This window comes from Lolium rigidum, chromosome 4 (genome assembly GCF_022539505.1).
Source record: "Lolium rigidum isolate FL_2022 chromosome 4, APGP_CSIRO_Lrig_0.1, whole genome shotgun sequence".
NCBI classification, from domain to species: domain Eukaryota; kingdom Viridiplantae; phylum Streptophyta; class Magnoliopsida; order Poales; family Poaceae; genus Lolium; species Lolium rigidum.
This window is the reverse complement of record NC_061511.1, coordinates 57,546,282-57,560,408: the sequence shown is the minus strand read 5'-3', so window position 1 is coordinate 57,560,408 and position 14,127 is coordinate 57,546,282. Positions and strand designations below refer to the sequence as shown.

Here is a 14,127-nt window from a genome sequence, read left to right as displayed (position 1 = left end):
GTCGGCCCATCCCACGAGGCCTGGCCGGGCCTCGAGGCCTCGGGTCGGGCCGCCTCGCTCAGAATTGCACAAAATCAAGGCCCGGGCCCGGTCCATCCTCGACCATCGGGCGGTTAAAATCAGGCCCAGGCCCGGCGTCCGGAAGGCATGAGGTCGGGCTTCCGCCTTGGCACAGAGAGTTTCGGCTAGCGTGCAAGGGCATGCCCATGGCCAGGAATAGTGAAAGGAAATTGGTGTCATAGGCAGTGAGCCAGGGACTAGCCATCCGTTGTCGAAGGAGGAGCCTAGTTATGAAAGATACCCCTCCCCCTCCCGGCCTAACCCTCTACACCCTGGTGCGGCGATGCACTGAGCCGCACCAGGGTGCCCGACACCTTTAGTGGTATCAGAGCTTAAGCCTAAAAAAGACATTAATTTGCTAAATAATGTGGGTTTAATTGATGGGGTAATCTACGGAGCCTATGGCTTTTAGGTTAAACGAGCTAGGTTATGGCCAACGAGCATGCATACTTTGCCGAAACGAAGCCATATCACGCACAAACGTGTGCCCTGGGATGGAAATCAACGCTGTGTGTGGGGGGCTTTCCATCGTGGCCATGGAAAACCCGTTTTCTATTTTCCGAGTGCCGAAATGGGTTTTTTTGTGAAGCATGTCCGAGGCCAGCAGCGCGAGACCAGAAGCTAGAGGGGAAACTGTCCACAACGATCAGAAGAACACATACGCAGCATCTCCACACACACCGTCACACTGCGCTAGCTTCGTAGGCCGTAAGATCCTCCACACGCTCCCCGCCGAGTGTCGCCATTTGGAATGCGAGCCGGATTTTGAAACCTACGCGTCCCACATTTCCTCATCGCAGGACATTCTAAGAAAATCATTATTAGCTCCAGAAATCGTGTCATTTTACTTGCCCTTCTTTATCGGTTTCGTGCGCCTCCCAACAGGATCACCGCCGCGCTCTACACGGTGAAACGGGACGTCCGGTGTGTCCCATTCTGAGCACAACTAATTCAAAAAAATCATAAAAATGTGATACCTTCACGAGGCGTCATTTTATGTGACCAAGTTGCGAGGAAAAAATTCAAACTTGGTATACGATAGTTATTCCGTAAAAATATTCACGAAATGAGCTATCACCTACGGAGTTATATGGGTTTTAAGTCAAACAGGTTAGGTTATAGCTAACGGGCATGCATAGTTTGCCGGAACGAGGCCATACCATCCACATGAGTCTGCCCTAAGATGGGAATCAACGCTATATGTGTGGGGGTTTTTTCTATCGGGGCTAGGAAAACCCTTTTTCCATTTTCCAAGTACCAAAACTATTTTTTGTCTGAAGCAGATACATGGGCGCGAACTAGGGTGGAGGGAAATTCGTGCACGAAGATAGAAAAACACATACGCAACACGCTCCACACACCGCCAACACGCTAGCCCTCCTAGAAGCGGTAGGATCCTCCACCGTCTCCCATCGGTGTCGATGGAATCGGGCCGGATTTGAACTATGCATCCACTTTTCCATACCCCTAATTTTTCAGAAAAATCATTTTTAGCTCCGGAACGTGTCATTTTATGTGCCCATTTTTTTGGTTTCACGCGATCTCCCATGCAGAGCACCAGCCACGGCTCACGTTGATTCAACGGAGACGTTCATGACATCCCATTCCGTGCACATCCAAAAATCATACAAAATGTGAGGATCATGTCACGAGCATCATTTATGTGTGCAGTTCAGTTGCAAGGAAAAATTGGAACTTGGAATACAGCCATTCGAGGCTTTCAAAAACATTCACGCAATGCAGGATTTTGGGTTCAAGCGGGCTAGGGTTATGCATACTGAGCACTGCCTCATTTATCACAGCGAGGCCATGTCGCGCACATGCATGTTCCATGGGATGGGTATCAACGATGTTTGTGTGTGTGGAGGGGGGTTCCATCGTGGCCACGGAAAACCTGTTTTCCATTTTCCGAGTGCCGAAACAGGTTTTTTGTGAAGTAGATACAGGTGGCACGAACTAGTTATGAGGGAAACCCATGCACAACGATATAAGAACACATACACAACGCGTTCCACACACACGGCCCACGCGCTAGCTCTTCTCCCGCCGATGTCGCTGGAATCAGGTCCGATTTGAACTACGCGTCCACTTTTTCATGCCTCTGATTTTCTAGAAAAATCATTTTAGCTCCGAAACGTGTCATTTTATATGCCCTTCTTTGTCGGTTTCATGTGTCTCCCAACAGGAGCATCACCATGCTCGACGCGACGAAACGGGACATCTGGTGTGTCCCATTCCGAGCACAACTAATAAAAAAAACATAAGAGTGTGAGACCTCGGCGAGGCGTCATTTTATGTAACCCAGTTGCGAGGAAAAACTCAAACTTGAAATACAATAGTTATTCCGGAAAAACATTCATGAAATGAGCTGTCACCTACGGAGTTCTATGGCTTTTAGATCAAACGGGCTAGGTTATGGCTAACGGGCATGCATAGTTTTCCAGAACGAGGCCCTATCGCACACATGCATGTGCCTTGGGATGGGATCAACGCTGTGTGTGGGGTTTTTCCATCGTGGCCACAGAAAAACCGTTTTACATTTTCCGACTGCCAAATCGTGGTTTTTTTGTGAATCATGTAGATGGGGCGTGAACTAGGGTTGAAGGAAAACCGTGCACAATGATAGAAGAACACTTACGCAACAGGTTCCATGCACACCCTCCCCACGCGCTAGTTCTCCGGGAAGCCATAGGATCTTCCACCATCTCACGCCGATGCCGTTGGAATCGGGCCGGATTTGAACTACGCGCTAACACTCTTCTCGCCCATTATGCTAGAAAAAAACATTTTGAGTTCCAGAGCAGTGTCATTTACATGCTCCACCTTTTTCGGCTTCACGCGCCCAGCAGGAGCTACCGCTCGCGTCACGCAGCGAAGCAGGGCACGTCCGGTGCGTTCCATTCCGAGCACAACTAATTCGAAAATTATCATAAAAATGTAAGACCTTCGCCGAGGCGTCATTTTATGTGACACAAATGCGATCAAAAAATTCAAACTTGGAATACGGAAATTATTCCTGCAAAACATTCACAAATTAAATGAGCTATCACCTACGAAGTTCTATGGCTTTTAGGTCAAACGGGCTAGGTTATAGCCAACGGTCATGCATAGTTTACCGGAACGAAGTCATGTCGCGCACATGCGTGTTCCCTGGGATGGGAATCAACGATGTGTGTGGAGTTTTTTCCATCGTGGCCACCACGAAAGTCTCGTTTCTCATTTTCCGTTATGCTGGAAACCACCTGTCATGCAGCGTCGTACAGGTGTGCGCACCCATGGTTGAGGGAGGGAAGCCCGTGAACAACGATAGAAGAACATATACGCAACGCATTTCAAACATACGGCCCACGCTCTAGCTCTACGAGAAGCCGTAGGATCCTCCACCGCCTTCTGATGTCACTGTAATCGGGTTGGATTTGAACTACGAGTACACTTTTATCCGCTCCACATTTTGTAGAAAAATCATTTTTTAGCTCCAGAACATGTCATTTTATCAGCCCATCTTTTTTGGTTTCACGAGCCTCCCAACAGGAGCACCGCCGCACTCGACGCGGCGAAACGGGACGTCCGGTGCGTCCCATTCCGAGCACAACTAATTTAAAAATATATAAAAATGTGAGACTTTGCGGGGTGTCATTTTATGTGACCTATCTACGAGGGAAAAAATCAAACCATGAATACAACAATTATTCCCGAAAATCATTCATGAAGTGAGCTAGCACCTATCATGTTTTGAATTTTAGGTCAAACGAGATAGGTTATGGGCAACGGGCATGCATAGTTTGCCGGAGTGGGGCCATATCGCAACAGGTTCCACACACACCCTCCCCATGTGCTAGCTCTCCGGGAAGTCGTAGGATCCTCCACCGTCTCCCGCCGATGTCGCTGGAATCGGGTCGATTTTGAACTACGCGTCCGCTTTTCCATGCTCCATATTTTCTAGAAAAACCTACCCCTAGCTCCAGAAATGCGCCACGGCTTTACATGCTCCATCTCACTTTCGGCTCAGCGTTAGCACCTCCCAACAGGAGCACCGCCGTGCTCGACGCGGCGAAAGGGGATGTCCGGTGTGGCCCATTCCGAGCACAACTAATTCATAAAAATCATAAAAATGTGGAACCCTCACAAGGCGTCATTTTATGTGACGCAGTTGGGAGGAAAAAATTCAAACTTGGAATAAAGAAGTTATTCCCCAAATGCATTCACGAAATGAGTTATCACCTACGGAGTTCCATGGGTTTTAGGTCAAACGGGTTAGGTTATGGCCAACGGGCATGCATGATTTGCCGAAACGAGGCCATAGCACGTACATGTGTGTGCCCTGGGATGGGAATCAACGCTATGTGTGGGGGGTTTTCCATCGTGGCCACATTAAACCCGTTTTCCATTTCTCGTGTGTTGAAACTATTTTTTGTGTGAAGCAGGTACAAATGGCGAGAACTAGGGTTGAGGGAAACCCGCGCACAACGATAGAAGAACACATACGCAATGCGCTTCACACACCCGCCCCACACGCTAGCTCTCCGGGAAGGCGTAGGATCCTCCACCGTCTCCCACCGATGTCACTAGAACCGGGCCGGATTTGAACTACGCGACCACTTTTCCCTGCCCTTGATTTTCTAGAATTCTTTTTGGGTCCGGAACGTATCATTTTATGTGTCCATCTTTTTCAGTTTCGCGCGTCTCTCAACAGGAACACTATGGCGCTCGACGCGGCGAAACGGGACGTCTTTGCTTAGTACCTTAATGTAATACAAGGAAAAGAGGGTCTTTGCCCTGTACCGTTCAGAAATAAAAAACATAGTTGGGCGAGAAATCTCAGGCCTTCCTGAAATGTTGTTTTTGTCATGTACCTCCAAAAAACACCCGGCGAAGACGCTCTTTGGTATCTAACAGGAGACACCCAACGAAGAAAGGCGTCGTTGTGCTCCCATCAGCCGCACGCGTTACTCGCCACGTGGAAGTCTTCTTCGCTGAGTGTCTAGTTGTGGCGCTCGGCTAAGAGCCTCTTCGCCGTGTATTTTTCTTTACCAAGTGTATTTCCCCTATTGTGCCGCCCGGTGCTAACACTTAATTAAGCAAACTATAAAACAAAGTAATACTCGTATATGGTAGCAAAAAAAAGGTGATGATTGTGTATATGGTAGCAAAAAAAAGAGTGGTGCATTTTTTTTGAAACACGATATAGACAGGAGGGGTGCACCTAGATGTGTGGGTATACACGCGTATTAGTTGACCGATTAGGATTAAGAGGGAGGATAGCCAGTATGGATCAATGTTGCATTGTGCCCAAACTGATCATTAGTTCTTGCATACATTTACATATGGAACATCAGATAGAGCGAAGAGCATCTACACACTTAGCTAGTAATTAATTAATCAGATTTGAGACAAGGGAAAAAATGTCACCAACCTATATGGCCAAATAGCCAGCGATCATGTCCGGCCTAAGAACGTACCACCTGGTACATGCAGGCGAAATCCATGCGAAGATCTCTCCGCGATTAAAGCAACAAGGCAACTAAATCAAATCAGAATCAATTAAGCCCATGCAAGTCAATTGATATCTGCAGGTGTGTCCCGTGCTTGACGCGGCATCCCGAGAACCCAGCGGCAACAAGTCCTCCATCCGGCGAAGCGGCGATCTGATGGCTGCCGCTTCACCTCGCGCTTGTCACACGGATCCTGCTCTCATCCGTCGTATCTCCGCATTCCCCGCCGTTCCTCCCGCCTCGTAGCTGCCCGCCATGGCGCTCTATAAATCCCCTCTTTCCTCCAATGTCGCCCCATTCCTTCTCCACAGACTTCACGGCCTCCACCACAAAATTCCTTCATCTTCAGCTCCCTTTTCCGACGAGACAGTCCGGTAAAGGCTAGACGACAGCCGTGCATGGCATGGTGGGAAAGGCCACGCCGGCGGACAAGATGCAGGCATGCTGCCTAAGACTCTATGTTTTATTCATCCAGTTCTTCAGTGTAATGTAATTGTAGTGGTGCACGTAGATCTGTTTTCTTCTAGGTATTGACTAACGTCTTGTGGAGTCGTGGTGCAGAGATTGGAGACATGGTGCTAGCCGAGGTAGAAAGGCATCCTCGATGCTGTCGGCCACTTGCTAAGCAGCGTACGTACGGCTGCTCTGTTTTTGTTCTCTGATCTTCTATTGTTGGTCCCCTCTCTGCATCGTTTCTCTTAATTTTTCTCAGTTAACTTGGTTGGATCTTGAGGTTCAGCTTGGTACGCAGGAGATGATAGAGATATTCAAAACTGAGCTAGGCATCAGTATATAGCTAGGAACAAGTGGAAAATTGTACTGTGTATGTTTTCAGAATAAATTTTATTTGGTATACTACCAGTACAAATTTCGAACTTTGTAAAATTCGAAGAACATATTCACTTCCCAATACCAATTCATGTGTCTAATGGTGCTAGCTCTGGCACAAATGTTGCAGCCAGACCATTTTATATTGGGCACTTCTGGTTTATGATTCAGTCTTCGCGTATGATTTTACAGCTTGTGTCTCCTAAACATAGGCAGGCCATCTTCACAAATTTTAATGGAGTAGTTCCAGTTCCCTAATCTGGGTGAGATTAACAGCTAACTGAATTCAATCATATCTATAAACTTTGCTGTACTTGGTTGTGTTGGCGCTACTACCTTCGTAAGAAAAAACGAAGTCGACAGAACCCGCTGTTGGGCCAAGGTCAACTGGCGCACTAAGGCCACTCATCCTGGCAGACAACCCCAAATCCCTCGCCTCGCCGGCGTACCTTCCACGGCCGCCTCGTCTCCCCCAACTCCGGCACTTTATCCCCTCGTTCGGAACCTGCTCCCATCTTCCCCCTTCCTCCCACACTCGCCCACCCGCATCAGGTCGACCGCCACCGCCCAAGACTCCTGATGGGCGACACGGCCGCCCAGGAGTCATGGCATCGCGCCGGGCTTTGTTTGCTGGTGCGCGCGTTGAACTCGCCTGGCTGCATCGCTCGTATGGCCGAGGCGGTTCGGTTCGTCTGTCTTCACGCCGGCGAGAGGTATGGTATCGGCCACGACGACGCGCCATCAGTTGCAGTTGACGGCCAGCAGAAAAATACTCTAGACCTGACCAAGTCTGCTATGGATGCACTACTAGTTTGTAAGTGAGCTAGATGTGCGGCGTGTATGAGTTGATCTTAGAGCTATCCAGGATCATGCGTAGTTTGATGTTTTTGATTGGTGGATAATGAATAGATCGATTTTTTTTTTCTTTTCTCTGTGAACACTGCTATGTCGTACCTAATTGGTTCACACATATGCATATCTAAATCCAAATTATTTTTCCACTTAATCACGTGCCTTTCAGGCCTACTTGTATAGCTGTAATGAGCATGTTTATGTGAAAGCCTACTAAGTACTAAGTGATGAGATGTGTATGAACTATGGCACAACCCCGTAGTGTCATTTGCTTGCTTGGTACTACTTGTTACTCAAATGTCCTGATAATTAACTGCAAAAATTGTATAGTGTTTTTTTCCTGAGTTTTCATAGCCTGGTAAGCAAACATGAACAAATAAATTGTGAGCTTTGCTGAAACCTTTATTATATTTTAGTGTTGGTATATAGCTCACGTGTCAAATAACCTTGTAAGCATGTTGTTTACTTATTGTTCATTCCGAATAAGAATGTAAAGAGTCATTTGTTAGATGTGCATCTCATAGATCTTGAAGACAACCCTGTTTCATTTTCAGCGGGATCCATAGCTGTTTTATAGTTGCCACGGTATTATCTATATTTTAAAGAGCCTAGATGTATTACAGCACATTATATGGCCTGCATGATAAGATTTCTCATCATCTCCTAGTCATAGCATATAATAAACGTCTTCATTATCCTTGTTCTGATCCTGTGATCTTGTTACTGATTGTTGTTTGTCTTGACGGCATTATAGGAAAGTTAGCCACTCTGGTTTCTCATGATCATCATCATCCGGTGTACCACGGCTTCGATGGTCCTACAGAACACGTCTGGTCCTTGCCGCTGCCCCAGCGTCATGCTACTACTGGTCGCCTACCATGCTTGATACTCCGAGGAATGCATGCGCAGGGCCAGCTCTGGGGCCGGCTGAGGTGGAGGATGTGATGGCGGCGTGCGGGGTGAAGGAGGACGAGCGGGTACCTTCTGCCTAGGTTGAAGCAAGACACATGGTGAGCTACAAATTGTATACGTGACATCCATTCAATGTTTATTGTAGCAGCTACCAGCTCTCATTCTATGTAGGCTTATTGACTGCTAACTTGAAGTTTTTTTTTCCACACCAATTACATATTGTCGGGGTATAGCACTAAGTTTGAATCTTGCATTGCCATTTCAATATTTTTGGAGTAACTTTTGTCGTTGCAGCTGAGATACTGTATCTGGAGCATGAACATTCTATCTCTTTCAATGCCACAACGTTTTCCATCTTCCAGGAAGTAGCATTGTTCTTATAGGTGCTACAACTAATCAATGATGGTGATCTATAATTTCTTTGTTTGTAAAGAGCTAGCATACGACTCTACAAAAGCTGAACTTTAATATATGCAGTCTAATTTTTTTCTACTTATTGATCATTAAGTAACTGATTCATAATATACATTTAATGCCCAGCAATTTGTTTCGTATTTCATAAAAAATATGTTAAGAAAAGGTAGCACAACCGCATGGATTTTGTCATTAGCCAAAATTTCTTATATTGCATTCTGTTGTAATTTATAGTCTTTGTATTTTCATATGCACCAAGATGGTTTTAGACTACACCAAGCGGTGGTTCCAGAACATGCTCAAGGAGGCGCTCGATGGTGACACCGCTTTGCAGGTGCTCATGGGCAAGATGTGTACAATAGCGGCTAGGGCGTCAACAAGAATGAACACAAGGTGAGCCCGGAATTTTGTGGAATCTAGGGTGAAAAGAGATGACTTTGACAAACCCAGAAGGCATTAAGCTCAAACAATTAAGCTCAACTAGCTTCTCCAAACAATTAGTTAGTGAAAACTAAATATTTTGATGTGTTTGTTGATTTAGAGAAAAACTGCGTGTCAAAAAGTCCAGAACATATGTTGTCAAGTATGATATGTTGGTAGCTCATTATAGCATGTTTTGTTACAGGATTATCCTTTACAATACATAGATGTCATATGTTGTTTTGGGGGTAAGGTAACTCTAGCTCTTGGTGTATGACACAACCCAGCCGTTGTCTGAATGTTTTTGTTCTCTTAAATCTTATTTCTTGCTTGGCAATGTGATGGTGTAGTGCCCGATCTTTTTCTGTCCTATTCGTTGCTATATTTGTCTAGTCATCATGGATGTCTTTATTCCTTATGGGATAAACATTGTGATATTTTCTATTGATGCAGTCCTTGTATTTCTTTCCCTGTCGGATGTTGTGGTACGAATGATAGCTTCAGTTGCAGCAACTATGTTAATGTCATGTGTAGATCCCTGATGTAGGTTTCTGGTTACCTTGCGTGTTTACTTCCACAATATATTATTCTGGTATAGTTTTCACCTTAGAGCTTTCGCCTTGCCCAGTTTGAGATCTAATGCTACTAATTCCTTCCTTGGATGCATGTGCCTTTTTATTTTCCCTAGTTCCTATTGTCTATTATAAATCAAATTTAGCAGTTTTCATAGTATTTTTAATCGACTTTTGCACTACAAATGATGATGAAATCAAGTCTTGTTTCTCAAAATATTCGCAGTTGCCACCTAACAACTTTTACCCTACCAGGCTCGAGAGTTAATGCTGCTAGATCCTTCCTTCGATGTCTGATGCAATTCTAGACATAATATATTTGGCTCTTCCATTTGGTTTTATTATTCCAGTGGATGGCAATGTATGCCAGTGATGATAAATTAGGGTTTTGTTCTCACAAAAATTCATAGTTGTTGCCTAAGATCTTTTGCCCTGCAAGGCTTGAGAGATAATGCTGTTAGATTCTTCCTTGGATGTCTGAGGCAATATTAGAGCTCACTAATAATTTTGTTCTGTATTATTTTGGTAAACTAGTTTTATCATCTGCCATTCCTTTTGTTCTTGATCTTGTTTATGTTTCTTATCTTTTTATTTTGGATAGTAACTTGGCTAGAAAATGGTGAAAAAACTAACAAAACGCACCATTTTACGGGACTGCTTGGTGCGCTTAATGTGATATGTTGTCAAATCTGTAATACTGATATCCAATTCCCCCTGATTTTCTACGACCTAGAATTTCTCTATTTCTGTGATTTAGATTCAATTTGCTTGCTCAGTGATAAAAACTTACTAATCATACCATCTTTCTAGACTGATCGGTCGCAATGTGTTCATTCTGCAATTTTGAGGCCAAATCGAATAACTTTGGGTGATCCGCAAGTTGCGATTATTTGATCATTTGACTATGTTCTTGATGATCGTTTATTCTATGGTTCTCCCATTCCTGTGGTTTTGCTAATGCCTTCACTATTTCTTGTGGATAGTATTTTGTCTGGACAATGATGAAAAACATGAACAAACCACACCATCTTTCGGGACTGGTTGATGCATTCCATGTGCCATGATGTCAAATCTGCAATTCTGATGCCCAATAGAAATTTTGTTTGTCTGTGTTTCATAGTGGTTCTTCAGTGTTGAAATTCCATTTCAGGCAGTTATTCATGATTGTCCGGTGATGAAAATCTTCTAATCATACCATCATTAGTGATGATTAGTCGCTATGCGGCTATGGTTTTATTCTGCAGTTCTGGGACCAAATTGAACAACTTTTTGGTTCTCTTAAAGAAATTTTATATCAGTAATAAATATATTTTGGTTACAGCGAAGGTGGAGATGGTGCTTGGCATGATCAGTATACTAGGAGCACGCAGGATGTGCGGGAAAGGCTGAAACACCGGGGTTCCTACCTCACTTCTTTTGGTTTAGAGGATGGTGTGGTGGATGAGAAAGGGTGGAGGGCACTGGGAGGAATTTTGGTGCCAAATTGAACATCTTTTTTTTTAGTTTCTTATATCATCTGTCTATCAGTATATATAATATTTGTTGGGTCTTGTGGTTGGTCAGAATGTGTTTGCATATGATAACCAATGTGGAAAAATACCATCTTTGGGGACTGATTGGCTTATTGGCCATGTTGTCATTTCCAGAATCTCAAGGTCCTGATTACGTGCATCCCGAAATTCTTCAGTTCACTCTTTTTTGCCTCTTTTTTAATATATTTAATCTCTTATCTTTTTTAGTAGTTGCTCCTTTATCTTTGTTTGGGATCTCTTTTGTTTTTTTATATTAGTAATCTATCTATCTGTACCCCTGGAGCTTTGCGGAAAACACGTTGATGCTCTTTAGGTCCATTGCCATCAAATTTGCAGACATATTTGACATTAGTTTTCATAATTAAGTCAAATCCTAATGGTTTGATTAGGTAGGTGACAGTTACGAGTGGTTACTTATTTAATATGATTTTCTAACTTGGTTTAGCCTTAAGAATAAGCTCTGTGCTATGAGTACAATGATATCTTCTGGTAATTTTTGGTTTGGGCATGCTCGATTTTTATGAGCTTCGCACTAGTGTAGGTAACAGTGCCGGTGAAGGGTTTAAGCCACAAATCTGTAGGCAAAACTCTGTCTTGTGTCGTTTCTGCTGAAAACTCTCAACCATGAATCTCAGTTGCTTGTGTGTGTTTTGCAGGTTAGTGATTTCGTTCACATCACATACAACTCGTTCCAACATTAGAGCCTTGTCATCGGGTGCGTCAAGGAGGTATAGAATTTATAACTGGATCTGATTGATCCCTCTTTCTCATGTGCTTTATGCGGAAATATTTCCTCATGACCTTGTCAATTGCGAATGCAGATAGTCTTCTTCCTTGTGATGGAACTAATGCAAAGGGGCTGGACTCGCCGTTCCCATCGCTGGTGGCATTCTACTCCTTGGTGCATGCCGAAGAACTGTCCCAGCTGGACTGAAACTCTGAAGCAATGTACTTGCTTCAACGAGCTAGAACTAATGTAGGTCATCCACTCCTTGATATGTTCTTGTACAGTTGGATGTATTTGTGCTTACCTGAATATCTCTCGTGGGAATTGGTGTTTCCGGTCTCCATGGTACATCTTATAAAAAGAATTATGAGAATGTCTTCATTAACTTAATACAAAATACATCTATTTAGAAATATATGCTACTTCCAAAGTTTCCCTGCATGACATCTTGCTATAACTGGACGAAGTAGTTGAAAACAATTTTGTATCTCTAGTCTTGTAGCTTTGTTGATAGCAAGAAATATGTGTTAGTCTTAAGATTTTCACCAGTTAATGTTGGCCAAAATTATCACAGTACAAAACTCCATGTAGTTCTTTTATTGTGGAATTTTTTACTAAGCTAGAGTACTGAAGCTTGTCCTACCATGGAGTCCTTCACCTTCAGACCACTTGGAGAGGTGTAGAAATGCTCCATCCATAATTATTTTTACCTGAATGCTCATTGCAATTTGGAGTTCTTATAATGTGGGTGGTACTTATGCATGATCTGTGAGGAATATTTAAGGGTACTATCTTTACAAACTTTAAGAAGAGGGTATTTAGATTACCATATCTTCAGTATCCATTACTGTCTAATGTATATATATTGCTATTATGCAAGAGAATAAATGACAGTGGTAACATTTGCAGACCGTTAATAAATTGTTTGTTGAACAATTTACTTATTGATAGAAACTGAAGCGTTACCCCAAATTCACAGGTGCAGAATGATAATTATATAGATAGAAGCATTGAGAAGGCCATCATACTAAGGAACAACATAACTAGAAGACATGATGATGTGGTGGATGAGCCTGTACTGGTTAGCCTTGTACTGGCTTCTTTTTAGTGTCCAATGGGCTTTGGGAATCTTGCTTCACTAATTAATAACCACTCCCTCGTTGGGTGTAATTGCATCCTAGTCTCCCTTGTTTTCGTTTTTTCAATGGGTAGATAGTTGTCTGCTGTTGTCTTTTTGGATGTTGGTCCCATCATAGCACCTTGTTTAACTTTTACATGTACACATCTTCAGGGCATCTTTGGTTCCTACGCCAAAAAAGTTTCTATCAAGATGTCATTTTTTTTGGACGTGGACAAACTATATTATTGCTGTTGCTATATATCTGAATTAAAGAGTTAAACATGACTAGATAAGAATGATATCAATCTACATTTCACCTTTGGTGGTTGCGATAATGTGTCACGTTTGCTACGAAGCAATGAACTACATAAGTAGTAGTAACTGGACAAGCTTGAAAAGAGATGTTTGTTCATGATAAACAACGAACTACATAAGTAGTAGGACAAGCTTCAAAGAGATGTTTGTTCATCCATACCACGCGCTATATATGAAGCTTTTTTGTATATTCCGTGCATTTTAATGTGCGATTGTATCGAGTTTTCTCTCTTCACAACTTGTGTGATGGCATACAAGGAATACTATTCTTATTTCAGGTGCTAGGTTGAACCATTTTGACTGGTAGCCTTCATATTTCATTGATTCTTTTGCTATTTTCAAGTTGTACAAGTTGGCACTGCAGCTGGTAGGGGTGGGATGAGATCAAGGTTAGCAACATCTAGTTCCTTGAGTACGTACTTGGATGAGAAATAGAATACCAAGGAATCAAATTAGGTATGTACACTTTGCTTGGAGATTTCATCTTCTGGATTTCTTTTGTGTTCCTTGTTCTTAAAGTGTTCGTGCTTATAGGTTGTTTCTGCGATGCAGGAGATACTCAGAACCTGGTTGGCAGATGGTAGATATGGTGCTTCCAAAGTATTTGAATGTTACTAAAACTGATGGTAAAACTTCTACTTGAATGCTTTGTTACTTCTGTTGGGGAGAAGTGGAGCCGGAGAATAGAGGAAGTCATGCTCATTGGTTGTGCTTGCAGTGTCTAGACCTGGGAGAAACATATTATTTTGTCTTCTCCTGGGACCTATGAAGGATCTAGTCATCAGCCTTTCTCGTGCGAATTCGCAGAGCAATTGGTCAGGTTTGGCTTTGAGGCAGAGTCAACTGTGTATCTATATTATTTACATAGCCTATTGCGGATGCA

The 14,127-nt window shown here is 43.4% G+C and overlaps 1 long non-coding RNA gene, 3 other non-coding genes and 1 pseudogene across 13 annotated transcripts; all 5 read left to right on the top strand.

The window, feature by feature from the left end:
• The first annotated feature begins 6,750 nt into the window (after window positions 1-6,750).
• On the top strand, window positions 6,751-14,118 carry LOC124708439. Of its 10 annotated transcripts, none has more exons than XR_007005146.1 (8): window positions 6,751-7,194; window positions 7,987-8,242; window positions 8,818-8,951; window positions 10,872-11,025; window positions 11,739-11,810; window positions 11,904-12,058; window positions 12,789-13,700; window positions 13,797-14,118. It is a non-coding gene; the product is annotated as an uncharacterized LOC124708439 (long non-coding RNA). The 10 variants fall into 10 exon arrangements; XR_007005145.1 differs by having other exon boundaries at window positions 10,872-11,810; window positions 12,789-12,890; window positions 13,588-13,700; XR_007005141.1 differs by having other exon boundaries at window positions 10,872-11,810; window positions 12,789-12,890; window positions 13,523-13,700.
• LOC124650849 lies at window positions 9,731-9,851 on the top strand. Its single transcript, XR_006987255.1, has one exon. It is a non-coding gene; the product is annotated as a small nucleolar RNA SNORD14 (small nucleolar RNA).
• On the top strand, window positions 9,915-10,035 carry LOC124650852. Its single transcript, XR_006987258.1, has one exon. It is a non-coding gene; the product is annotated as a small nucleolar RNA SNORD14 (small nucleolar RNA).
• Window positions 10,320-10,402, top strand: LOC124650683 (annotated as a pseudogene).
• Window positions 10,544-10,639, top strand: LOC124650672. Its single transcript, XR_006987101.1, has one exon. It is a non-coding gene; the product is annotated as a small nucleolar RNA SNORD96 family (small nucleolar RNA).
• Window positions 14,119-14,127: the final 9 nt, after the last annotated feature.